General features: G+C 46.9%; 1 protein-coding gene across 1 annotated transcript in view; it reads left to right on the top strand.

Moving 5' to 3' along the window:
• Nucleotides 1-13,938, top strand: part of LOC138516999 (nucleophosmin-like) — a 419,222-nt gene that overhangs the window by 124,810 nt on the left and 280,474 nt on the right. The window lies entirely within an intron of this gene.

Genomic DNA, 13,938 nt, shown 5'->3' with positions numbered 1-13,938 from the left:
GAGAGTCAAGGATTTACGGGACACCTTGAACAGTCTGTTGCAAGGGAGACCAGGCGGGACACAGTACCTGAAATGATGAGAAAGCTCCAGCGGGGGCAGTTGTTCCTGGCAGAGGGTGCAAGTGAGTGATTCGTCCAGGGGAAGAAAAGATCTCGACGTGGAGGAAAGCTGGAGGTCGTTGCACTGCCAGGGAAGAAACCAGCCGCGGAGTTTACCGGTTAAAAGGTACTACCCTTTTATTCGCGGTAGTGGTGAAGCGTGGCTATCCAGCCGCCGGGGTGCTTGGCACGGGCGATTCGACCACGAGATGATCCAGGAAGGCGAAAAGAGGGCGAACTGGTTATCCCCACCAGTTCAAAGGAAGAAGACTCTCCGGGATGAAGATCTTCTCTGTCGTCGGGAAGTGGTGAGGCGGTTCAGCAGGGCTCCACTGGTGGTGTCTTTGTTGCAGGTCGGCTCAGCTTCTCCCTCTTCGGATTCTTTGGTCCTGTGGCGACTTCTGAAGTTCCAGTCCCCAAAGCCCTGCTTTTATGCAAAAAAACCCCATTCATCAGTCCTAGCTGTCCTTCAAACATGCTAAGTGGTGAGCCGGGCGGCTCACCACTGGGCCAATCACACAAGAGTGCGACTTGAGTAGCTGAGGCAACTCAGTCCAGGGTGCCTAAACCCCCCCCCCACACACAAACACACATCCTGTAGACCCAGACAGAGTGGCACGCCAAAAGTGGAACAAAGGGCTCGACTTGGGTTGGAGTTACAGAGGCGAACACAAACGCCATTTTAAAACCGAGTTCTGGAAAAAAAAAGACCCAACCGGGGGATACATTTTAAATAAATAACCAGGCGGTATCTTTAACATTGCACCAAAAAAGTGGTGCATTTAAAATGAATGGGAAAATCCCATAGGAAATATTCCGGTGGAATATTTTGCGTGGTAACCACTGCCACCAGACAGAAACTCAACGAGGGGGGACTGCACAGTGCTCCCTCGAAAAACAGACCCAGGGGCAATCTAATTACCCCTACCAGTACTTCCACAATATGATGGTTTGTACGTACTGGTTCTGTTCACAATTGAAGACTAGTAAAGTCAATGGTGACTTTACATGCCCTGGGAGACAGTAGTCAGTCCCAGGGTATGGAGTCTATGTTTGGGGGTCACTATGACACCCCTGTGTTACTGCACTGAGGGTGCTGTGTAACACACTTACCAAAAACCACATGAAACCCTATGGAGTAAAAGACCCCATAGAACACATTACAAAGTCAAAGGATATCTCAAATCATGTCTAAGAGTGGGAGAAAAAGAGTCTCACTCTTGGCAGGAGAAAAAAATAAACCCCAAAAATCCGGCAAAGCTGCTGGGGGACTCACTAGGTTTGGGAAATTAGCCTTACAGAGAATTCTCCCTAACAGGGGAGGACATTGAGAATGTATTTACCCCTTTTCACACATTATATTCGCCTAGCTGCCATTTCATTTAATTATGGATAGAACCCCTTTCAAGTTCTGCCCAAAGTGCAAAACAAAAATTCCCCTGGGTCGACAAGCACCTGGTGTGAAACATTTTGTCTCCCCGGGATCATGTCGAAGGGACATGTCGAGCCTGTAAGCTCTTTAAACCCAAGACGTTAAAGGACCGTTTAGTTAAACGCTGGGCCCACCACGCATGCAGGCTGAGGCCACCATGGACGTTGAAGGGACATACAGCGACGGCAGCAACGTCGCGTTTTCAGACTGCGAAGGTGATGGAGAGGCTTCGGTTTCCCATGCACAAGCCCCTGACCCCAGCAGACAGGCCAGCGGTCCTGTTACGGGGACAACTCCCGGCTGAATCAGCGCTCGCACACCTTCCACTAAGTACACAGCCAAGGGCTGTGACTCAACGCGTTTGTCGTCCAAGGGCCCACACACGACGTCTAGGGAAAGATCTGTAGATTCCAGGTACTCTGGGCATTCTAGGTCACGATCGCCTCATGACAGGCCCCGACTGTCGAAAGACCGAACAGATGTCGTGCCTAAATGCACGCCCGAATGTTGCACATTGGCAGACGAGACGTCGGGCTACCCCACAGCCGAAGTTCGACATGTCTCGTCGAAAAAGGCTTAAGACTATACGGTCGGGATTAATTAGCCCATCTGGTAAAGAAACACTTTCAGAAGAGCCTACTGCAGGGGAAGGAGTTTTAAAGACTCTTCGAAGACCCCTCACTGGGAAAATTCCCTCTCTACGCCCAAAGAAAGAGATTCCCAACCACACAAAGAAAGGGATTCAGATCCCCAGGAAGAGGCATCTTTGTCGTCAGCCCTCCCCTCAAGCCCCAGTCACACCTCAGGCTTTCCCACTAGGCCCCATGTACATTCCAAGCTCTGCTCCATGGACATGTGAGGATATAGACTGTCATGAGGAGGATGACCTTCATGGTGAATTATTTCGAGAAGTACCCAGATTCTTTCCCAAACTTCCAAATAACACCTATCGCTACAGCTGCCTCTGGCTAACAAGCCCCTGTAGTTGACCGTACTCCGCAACCCCCTCTTAAAAGGGCTCGTCCTGATAACCTGACTATCCAACTCCAGGTGGACCCACCCTTTATTGATCTCTATGACTCAGACTGACACGGAAGATACCTATACAGGTCAGGAGGGCAGAGAACAGGACTTTGACGATGAAGAGGCAGATATGTACTGTTAGGACAGTTTTTCTGAAGTCCAACTAAGGGCTTCGTAAATCCATTCAACTGAGGCAGTACAAGACCCCACTCTAGTATAAGGCTGTACCACCTGAATACATGGTAGCGTAGGCAGAGCACCCATTCTTATCTTAGGAGGGAGAGAGGGCTGTAGAATCAGTACAAGTGAAATTGTAATACAAATGATCCAAAAACAGTATGTATTGTAAAAATAAAGGATTTATTTAAATACAGGTAGGCCCAGATAAATCTAGGGGCAAGTACTAACACATTATTTGAAATCACAATATAAAAACACAACGCTATACTTGAAGGTACACAGACCAAAGTATAGACCTTATTTGGAACACCTAACAGTAGTTCTAGGGAAGTCTCCTTTATACACATCCAGTATAGGTCACACCTATTCTTGGGAGTAAAAACCAATGGTTACTTTCAGATTACATTCAGTAATGCAAGGGCAGTAGACCCCACCAGTTGTACAATGACCCTCCATAACAAATCATCTAATAAGTAAACTGGACAATATACTTTTTGTGAATAGTGGAACACATGTTCCAGGTGCAGTAAAAACCTAGAACTACTTTTGTGATAAAACACAGTTATACTAGGTGAGTAAAACTTAACGATATAATATTCAATTACAGGTGCTTTTGAGATCAGTGAACCATAGATGGAGATAAGCAGTACCTCTTGTAACTTAGAATTCTCCACAATGGCTAATTTTCCTTACCTACTGAGTCCCTCAGAAGCTTTGCTGGATTTCTACGATTTATTTTTTTCACCTGGTAAGAATGTGAGCCTTTTTCCCCACTCTTACTTTGTTTTGCTGTGTGTTTACATTTGTTGTGTTCATAGACCGTGGAGGTTCACCTACTCCATAGGCATCCTCTTTTTACTGTGTGTTACACAGCACCCTCAGTGCAGTGACACAGGTTTGTCTTTTTTCAGACATCCCACTTTAAACTCCAGATTCTGGGACTGACTGTCTCGCAGAACATGTAATTGACTTTATTAATCTTTTTAAATTCACAGAGCCAGCACAACCTATTTTACATAGAGTACTGGAAAGGGTTAATAGGTATCACTTTTTGTTTGTCTCTCATGGAACATTATTTAGTTCCCCTTTAAGATTTGACTCGTGGCAGTGGTATCTACCCGCGGTCTATGTAAATGGCCTTGGCACTGTTTTAGGCTATCTTAGTAGCCTCAAACTTAAATCCGCTGTACCCCATTTACTTTTATTTGGTTCCGGCTAAGTTTATTTGCCATTTTTTTTCGTAAAGGTCTTTCCCGTGTTTTTGCTCTGCGCGCCAAATCAGGTTTGGTTCCTTTGTTCGCCGTCCTTTGGCCGGCTTCTGCACAGAAGCCCTCCTTAGGCGCCTGAATATCTGAGGGGGACAGGATGTGAGGGAGGGGTTTGAGACTCCCTGACCCATGTCGCACTCTGTATGATTGGCTGTGGTGACTGTCCCGCCAGGACAGCCACCCTGTGTGATTGACAGCCAAGCTGCGTGACTGGGGGAAAACTGCATAAAAAGCAAGCCTCTGGGACTTGGAAGGCAGAGTCGCCACTGGATCGAGAGAACCGAAGAGAAGCTGAAAGAAGAGGACCACTACCACAACTGAACTTCCCGGTGAAGCCCTGCCGCGGGTCCGAATCTCCAAACTTCGACGACAGAGAAGATCTGCATGGAATATTCTTCCCTTGAGCTGGTGGGACCAACCAGTTCGCCAAACACCAAGCAAGGCCTCCCTCCCCTGGTCGAATTTGCTGTGCATCGCTACAGTGAACCGGATAGTCAGGAGGCTCGGACCCTGTTTGGGTTTTAAGGAGTGCACCTTTTATGTGTTGCTTTGCTCTGTGTCACGACCCTCGCCCAAAACCCCCCTCTGGCAAACCCATTGGCCAGGTGGAGTCAGGACTCGGGCCTCTAGGGCCTGGCATCCTCTTCAAAAGCCCTCATGGGGCCAGTCCTAGCGCCTATGGCACCAGGCTCATACACCATGAAAAACAATGTGCTTGGGAACTACTTTATTGTATTGTCAGCCAACATGGAGGCATCCATATAGCTTGGTTCCTAAGAACCAAGTTATGTGGTCCACTGTTTTGGGTGTGGTAGCCTAAGGACTACTTTACCTGGACTATTTTGTTGGGGCTATTTAAACCACACCCGAGCAAGACAACCCGCTTCTCATTACTTGCAGCTTACAACGTGACGCTCACCGTGTCCAGCTATTCCCTCGAACCTCGGAGAAGCAGAACCTGCAAGGAGACAAAAGGAACATCATTAGCAGCAGCATCTTTCCTGCAGTCTTCATCTTTAAACACTCGCAGCTACTGAGAACAGCTTCCTCGAATCTGCACGCCTCCCGGACAGAACGACCTGAAAGAGGAAGATAGAGGCAACATTAAAGAAAGCAGTAGAGACATTTACAAATTACGAACTGCTCAAAAGGCTTACCTGGCTGGTCGCCTCTCGGCTGGCACCACTCCGGACATTCCACTCGCGCTGAAGAACACCGCTACCTACAAGGAAGGAAAACGCAGGTTAGCAAAGGCAAGACTTTGCAGCGCTGCGCATAGCGCTTACTTACCGCATCATAGCGCTCTTAATGCGCCAACATTTATCAGCAGGGCTCAACCAAGCCAGTTCGCTGCGCTGAAGCTCTGCATACCTAAGGGAGAAAGAGATTTTAAACAAAGAAAGGCATGCAGGATAGCAACAAAACTAAAGAACAGGAATAAGAGCTACCTGAACAGTATCAAACGGGCCGGCGTCAGTGAAGTAACTGTAATTGAAAGATAACGCGACCCTGCAAAGAAGGCAGGACGGAGAGCAAGCCTAATTCTACCACAAGGCAGAACCTTCCCCGCAGACCACATCAGGGCAAAACTGAGAAGCATACCAGCGAGTAACCCGGCTGGGTGGCGTCCCTGTGGATACCAGGTGAGCTTAACTCTGCTGCTGGTTTCTACACTGGGCAGTGCAGGACCCTCCAGTCTTCCTACTTTGTGTCAGACCGACAGTCGCTTCAGGAACCGTGAGCCTGCAGGATCTGCCAGGAACGTCTGCCTCAGCTACAGCCTTCTTCTTCATTTAAGGTACTGTTCTAACCCGGTTGTTCGCTACGTCCGACCGCGGTGAAAGTGTTTGAAATCTTTTGCCAATCCGAGGGCTTGCCCTTCTCTACTCTTGTAAATAACTTTTCCCTCGACCAACTTCATTTCAAACTCTTGGGACTTAACCGCGAACTACTCTGAACTGTGTGATCCGCTGCAAAGACTCTGTGCCATTAACATTGGACCAGGCCTATTGATTTGAATCCTCATTGTAGCAAGCTTTTTCTATATTTCCCCGCCTATTTACTTGTTGGTGCTGCTTAATTTTGTATAACCTTGTTCTTCCCTCCCTTTTAAATTGCTGGAGTGCCATTTTGCTCACACTTCATTTTGAGCTTAACTTGTCCAGAATCTATTGGGTGTGGTGTAGTATATTAAGAGTGTGATTTGTCTGCTGCTTTACTTAGTGAATTGTTTTGCAACTGATGTGTAAATAAATGTATATTCTTTTACTCAGAAATCTTGAGTCAGTGTTTATTTGAACCATAGTAATTGCTGTCCTTTGTGTAACTGTTGATACTGCTCCCTTTACTCTTGAGATAAGTCTGGCTGCTCAGCCATCGCTACCACTTTACTGTGTAGTACAGGCTTGTACCAAAGGTTAATTGGTACTTGCACTTGTAGTCTTAATTCTGTGTGTTCAATTCTCTGTGTAGTCACAATTCTAATTGTGTTCCCAAAGGGTACTGCATACGATTCTGCCTAACACACACAATTGACACAGGGTAAGTAAAACCCACATACTTTTTTAACCTTACAATGAAGGGGGAAGTAAAACCCTTTACTGAATGACTCATGTTATTCTAGGCAGGCAACAACCTAATGCAGCTAGCCTGTCCAGCATAAGTCTGCAAGTCAGGGCAAGCAAGACCCAGTTGGGGAACACTAATACAATTATCCTCAAAGGACTAATCTGGTGATGCCAACAGTTGGAGGACATTCCTACAATTACCCTGCAGGAATAATCTGGTGAAACCAGCACTTTACTTTTGGAAAGGCGCACAACCTAATCACAGGAGAGTAAAATACCTTCACATCTACTTTCTATTAGAATGGCAAAACCGTTTCGAAGGAAGAAAATATGTTCACCATACCTTTTGAGAATGGTGCATAACACATTCATAAGTGAGAACTTTAGTAACTGTTCACTCTTGAGTTAGTTACAAAGCAACTCTTTACAAGTAAGTAACTTTTGAACACTTATTTTCTTTTCTAGGCAAAAGTCCCAATCCCTTCAAAAGTCTTTCCCTGGTTCTTGGAGCATGAGTGTTCTCAGTGGCAGAAGGGGGGTCACTAGGGACTAGAGACCAACAGACAGTGTCAGACTAGGTACTTTAGTAGCAAAAGTCAGAGTTCCTTAGGAAAACTGGGCAAACAGGCGAGTACTTAACTTCTAGGGTTAGAAGAGGGTCCCAGGGCTTCTCAGAAGACACCCTAGCAGGATTCTAACGCTGGATGAGAGCCCTCCACATCACAGAAAACACTTGCAGCAGGGATCGATGTAGAAGGCTCTAGGCAAGGTTTTCCTCACGGCTGGATTTGGCGCCTTTTCAAGGAGCACAGAAAAGAGACAGAAAATCATGGTTGAATTCACGTCCTTACAAAGGACCAGCACTCTGTTGGGACTTTTTGGACTCGATTTGTGTCTCTGGAGATCCACCATGATGCCCATGAAGCGTCAGCAAGATTTGGATTTCGGAAGACCGTGCACCGCACGATGGCTTGAGGTCCCAGGGTTTTGGGGTATTGTAGCAACACAAGGTCGCAGCAACGCGTGAGATGGCTCAAAATGCAGGCCTTCTTGAATCTAGTATGTCTCACTAGGCTTTGAGTCTGGGTCGTCGTTTTCAGAGTCCCCAGGTCGATTGGAAGGAAGGGCTGCAGCAGGATCGGGTTACACAGCAGGCTCTCCGGTCGCTGGAAATCGTCTCCGCCACTTTTCCTTCATCATCCTCTTCGGTTTAAATTCCAGTAGTCTTACTCTTCAGCTTCCAGGTTCGCATTATTTACCAGGAATTACCACACAACTTCTGCATTCTCTCCCTGCATTTTAGAAGAAGTGGCGGTCTGGTTGTCCAATCAGGTCAGCCAGACCCCCCCCAACTGGGATTTGTCCCCATGCAGGCAAGCCGTAAAACAAAGGGCTGTGGAGTTTTGGACTCCTCCCTCACTTGCTGCTCTCACAGACACTGGAGCCTGGGCGGGGAGGCCAGGGGACTCCGCCAAAGATGAAAATCACACAAAGGAATTTCCCACCCTGGGTTTCTGGGGAAGGAACAAACAAAAAAACACAAAAATGGCAAGAAAAGAAGACAGGGCCATTTTGGTAAATTGAGCACCCTTGGGTGCCTCTGCTGCAGCTGTGAACACAGCCCGCGGTAAAGGTGCACCAGATAAATACAAGGTATCGATGCCACCAGCCATTGAAGGTAAGCTTGTCCCTGTAACAGAAGTGTTACAATGGATCCCCCCCTTTCACATTAAAACTGTATCTCCCCACTACTCCACGTAAGGTGGGGTTTGCTGGTTTCACTTAACACAATGTAAAAGGGATCCAAAGATCCCTTCCACCCTTGGGAACTGTAGGTCTCTCAAGGTTAACAAAAGGAAGTTAAAAGGGGAGCCCCTAGGGCAACCCAGCAACAATAGGCACTTATTGCCAATAAGTTGTTAAGGAGGATGTAGCGAAAAGGGGGACCCACACTTCCCTGGGGCCAGCCCTTAGTGCAATAAAATCACTCCTAATCACCGTCCCACACAAGTAAGTGTCTATGCGAAGCACAGTGAACTCACTCTGGAAGAAAGCCAATCACACAGCAGCTTTGATGCTTGCATTTATTACTACAGTGTCTAATGAGAACTAAGCAGCATTTTTACAATAATATGGGAATGAAAGTGCAAGCTGAATAATACCAATTCTCAATCACAGATGAATATGCAATTATTGATCTTACGCTCCTAGGTATCGTGGATGGAGATACGATTGAATCACACCCAGGACCTTCGCCACTCAAAGTGCCCGGCACCCCTCGAGAAGGGAGGGGGGGGGGGGACTGGCCAAGCCCCCCACAGGCCTACACCAGAGCGGGGATGTGATGCTAGGAGTCTCAGCCCTCTAGTGCACGGCGGGTCGTCCAGGCGCTGTTTCTAAACGTGCGCGCGTCTCACAAACAACCCAGGGTGAGTCCCTCCCTCCCTGGCTGGCCCAGGTAAAGTTCTCTTATTAGGGGCTGAACGTCAATCAATATGACGTACTAGCTCCTCGAATCTTCTGGGCCCAGCATTTATGCGGCAGAACATGTTTTCGCCTGGAAAGTTACAACTCAGAAACAGCCAGTCTTGGCTCCCAGGCTCAGTGTACGTTGTTTTGGGAAGGCATTACATTCCTGTGTTATCAGTGCACCTGACTCGCAGCGCGACGAAGAGCAAAGCTGTGCAAAGCTGTGCCTGGCTCCCAAAGGCTGCGCAGAGCCATCTTGCAAAAACTAGATGTTTATGTCTTGACGGGCCTTCGCAGTTAACCCCTCACAAGCATGCTGGCTCACTCAGATCGAGAGGCCTGGCTGGTTCAGCATTTTCCTCCACGCTTCGAATAATCTCCAAATACACGCAAGGTAGCTCAATAGGTTAATGCAAGCGCAGGTTACCGCAAGCGCCTAAAGCCTTTTCATGACAGAGGATAACTTTAAAATAAACTATGGAGAGTCTTAAAAATGACACCCATAAAGAGTTAAAGATTAGGCGAGTGTGGAAAAAGGATCCCACTCACTGAGGTATTAAGGAAAAATATCCCACTAGTAAAGCAAAAAGTTCTGGGGTTGACCCAGGTCAGGAAGATTTACCCGTTCTGTGAAAATCTTACCCAACATGTACAACAGACTCTTCCCCAGCAGCAGATTCACCTATAGACAACCAGCCACTACAGAATAACATGCTCATCAAGGCAGCTGAGCATTTCCAAATAAAAACACAGGAGACTCAACTTGGTAAAGACTTTGAGGACATTTTAGGGGATAAGCATGCAGTCACGCAGTTCATTCCCATCCTGCAATCTGTCCAGCGGAGGATCCAGCTCTCTCTGGAGACAACTAATCAGACACGGGCAGCTGCCCACCCATGCTTCTCAAGTAGGAGGGCGTATATCAAACTTAACCAAGCATGGCAGGGAATCGCCTCAGACAAATGGGTGCTATCCACCGTGGTGGGCGTTTATTGTGTGGAACTAATCCAGCAAACCCAGAACCATCCCCCACGTCAAAGATTCACTCGAAGGAAGAACAACGCATCCTTCACGAGGAAATCGCAACGCTGCTCCAAAAGGACGCCTTAGAAGACGTCCCAGTGAACCAGGTAAACAAGGGTATTTATTCAACCTACTTCCTTGTGCCAAAAAAAAAACAATGCGCCCAGAATTAGACCTACGCCCTGCAAACACCTATGTCAAGGCACAAACATTCTGCATGACCACGCTACAAGAAGTAATCCCCCTGCTAAAGCAGAGAGATTACATGGGGACATTGGATATAAAAGATGCTTATTTTCATATTTCAATGTTCGCAGCGCACAGAAGATTCTTGTGATTCAAGTTAGCGAACCAGCACTACTAATTCAAAGGGCTACCCTTCGGAATAGCTTCCGCTCCAAGGGTATTCTCAAAGGTACTGACAGTGGTGGCAGAGCACTTGCGTCTGGAGGCAATCCCAGTGTACCCTTACCTGGATGACTGGCTGATTACAGAGAAGACTCGCCATATTTGCAGATGAAACATTAAAAAAACTATCAACCTTCTCTTTCAAATGGGCTTCTCAATAAATGAGAAAAAATCAAGCCTAGTGCCAAGCACAACCAAAAAGTTCCTGGGAGCAGTAATAAACTCAAGAGAGGGGTTAGTCTTCCCGTCAGAGGAAAGAATCCTAAACATGTTAATGCAAATACCCCATTATATCAGGCTGGCCGCCAGATAATCGTACGCAAAGCTTTGTGTTTTCTAGGCATGATGGCATCTTGCATTTACCTCGTCCCACACACACACACACGCCTGCGCATGCGACCCATGCAGGAGTGGTTGGCGAAACAATGGTCTCAGGCAAGCGGTCAGTGGGACGATCTAGTGGTCGTTTCGCCAATACTGGTGCTAAGTCTTTGCTGGTGGACAAGAGAAAATCTGTTGAAGGGCAAACCCTTCCACGATCCAGAAGTGCAGGCGATAGTTAAGACGGGCGCCTCTCTCGCGGGTGGGGGGCTCATCACCTTCATCACACGGCACAAGGTCTGTGGACTCATGCCATGGTGCAGAACCACATCAATCTGCTCAAACTACTGCTAGTATTCAAGGCCCTTCAGGCATTCGAGCTATACCTACCAAACCGGACGGTAAAAGTCCTCATCGACAGCACTACGGTGATGTTTTATATCAACAGGGGGGCACCTATTCTCCAAATCTATCGAAACTAGCACAACAAATTTGAAAATGGGCACTCAAACGTAAAAATATTCCTATCCTTACAACACGTTTCAGGGGAACTCCACTCTCTAGCCGACTCGCTGAGCAGAGATCCCCTACTAGAGGAACGTGAGTGCAACTAGACACAAGTCATAGCAACCTCTTCACTCAATGGGGTTTCCCCACGCTAGACTTGTTCGCTACAAGCGAAAACAAACAATGCCCAGACTTTGCGTCCAGGTTCCCCCAACCAGGCTCCAAGGGTAATGCCCTATGGATGAACTGGTCAGGGAAATGTGCTTACGATTTCCCCCTCCACTCCCCCAGCCCCACCTGCCGCCTCTCATGAACAAGGTGGTGAACAAGATCCACAAGGAACAAGTGATGCTCATCCTAGTTGCTCCTATGTGGGCAAGACAGCCTTGGTATCCACATCTGCGCAAACTGGCGATTCCCATCAAACTCCCGTGCCAGACCAACCTTCTCACTCAACATGGGGGATTAACAGTGCACCCACAACCTTACTCGATGAACTTGGCAGCATGGCTCCCGAAGTCATAACATTCGGACCTCTTAACTTACCACAGAGGTGTATGGATATCCTCAAGGAGGCACGAAAGCCAAGCACTAGACACTGTTATTTCGACAAGTGGAGGAGCTTCGTAATTTGGTGCCAGTCTCAACAAATTAACCCCATAGAATGTACACCATCCCACATTCTAAACTGTATGCTCCACTTGCTAAACTCTGGGTTAGTATTCAACTCTATAAATGTCCACCTAGGGGCCTTGTCGGCTTACACCACCTCCCGCAATCAAGTATTGTGGTGGAAGGTACCGGTCATCAAGGCATTCATGGAGGGAGTAAAGAGACTCCACACTCCAATCTCAAACCCACCGCTAGGATGGCATCTCAATGTAGTACTCGCTAAGCTCATGGGACCCCCTTTCGAGCCGATGCACAGTCAAGTCTTAAACACCTGACTTACAAGACTGCCTTCTTAGTGGCTATTACTTCCATAAGAAGAGTTAGTGAAATGCAAGCATTGTCGGTGCAGGATCCTTTCTTTGTCATATACAAGGACAAACTGGTTCTACGTACTCATCCTAGATTCCCTCCTAAATTCATCTCAAAATTTCATGTGAACCAGTCCATTGTGCTTCCGGCTTTCTTCCAGAACCCAAGAAGCTCAGCTGAGGTTGAACTCCACACACTAGATGTGAGGATGGTGGTCCTTTACTATGTAAACAAGATCAGACCGTTAACAAAAACGGACCAACTGTTTGTCTCAGTAGCCCCAGGCAGAGAAGGGGGACTGCATTTCCAAGAATGCCTTCTCCAGATGGATAGTCGGATGAATACAACTGTTATTCATTATCAAACAAGACACTGCCTTTCACACCAAGAGCTTACTCCACAAGGAGCACAGGAGCTACTGTCCTTAGACAGCATTTGCAAAGCAGCTACATGGAGCTCAGTGCGCACTTTCACTCATCACTAGTGCATTGACACACATCCCAAGACCGATAGACAGGTGGGACAAGCGGTTCTAAGACCTCTATTCGCCCATGAACCTTCTCACAACCCACCACCTTCTCCTAACACTGCTCGCTAATCTATGCACAGCATGTGATCTAAGCAGATTCCACAAGCATCAGAAGGGATACATTACTCGCTGTAATTGTATTTCTGATGCGTGTATCTGCTTAGATTCACATGCGCCCACCCTTCCTCCTTCGAGAGAAGGTGCATGGATGATTATGAGCTTGTCTGATACATATCTGCTTGGATACACCTGTACTCGCGCTACACTTCATGCTACCTCATGTCAGAAACAAAACAATCTGAGGGACCTAGACGCGTGAAGGACTATGGGTACAGTGGACGTCACACTAGGGATAGTTTTACTGGCATGCCCTGTCGACGTCCCATTTATAAAAGAACTGTAATACTCTGCAGCTTCCAGTAAATGTCGGCCTATGCGCAGCATGTGAATCTAAGCAGATACAAGCATCAGAAATACGATTACGGTGAGTAATGTATCATATATATTCAATGAAAAAATGTTGTTAAAGGGACGTTACAGTTGTAAGTAAAAGCGAATTACTGAGGTTTTTCGGAAGTTATGGCAACTATAACTCGCACCACCACTGTGCACTGTTGAGACCAACACCCAGGACATCAAAGATGACATCACAAATGTCATTGATGACATCACATGTGAAAATCATTTGGATCTCTTATATAACTAAGCAACATGTACTAAGTAATCTTGTTGGGCTGCATTCTTGTAACCCTGAATTAAGCCTCCTTGCGCTCCTTTTTATAGCGCCTCGATCACTGTGGGCTGTAGTAGTGCGCTCTAAAAATCCAAAAAATAAATACAAATAAATGGAAGTCCCTACAAGGGGTTGTGTTTATAATGTTGGTTGCATGATGTCGGGGGTCATTGTGTAATGTTAAACATGTAATAACTAGCTAACAATTCAAGACTTACTACACTCTTGTGCTAGTACAAACAATACAGTAAGGAAGAAAGAAGCATCATGAGAACATGTTAATAGCATTAAAGTTTATCTTCATGTATGCAAATGAATTGTTTGAGGCCTGCCTATTGCCCCATACGTGCACCATGAGCTGAGACCAAACCCTAAGGAAAGTACTTTTAAGAACATATG

The sequence above is a fragment of the Ambystoma mexicanum genome, chromosome 6q (genome assembly GCF_040938575.1).
Source record: "Ambystoma mexicanum isolate Mex_15411 chromosome 6q, UKY_AmexF1_1, whole genome shotgun sequence".
NCBI classification, from domain to species: domain Eukaryota; kingdom Metazoa; phylum Chordata; class Amphibia; order Caudata; family Ambystomatidae; genus Ambystoma; species Ambystoma mexicanum.
The sequence above is the reverse complement of the archived record's forward strand: the minus strand, read 5'-3'. Positions and strand labels throughout refer to the sequence as shown.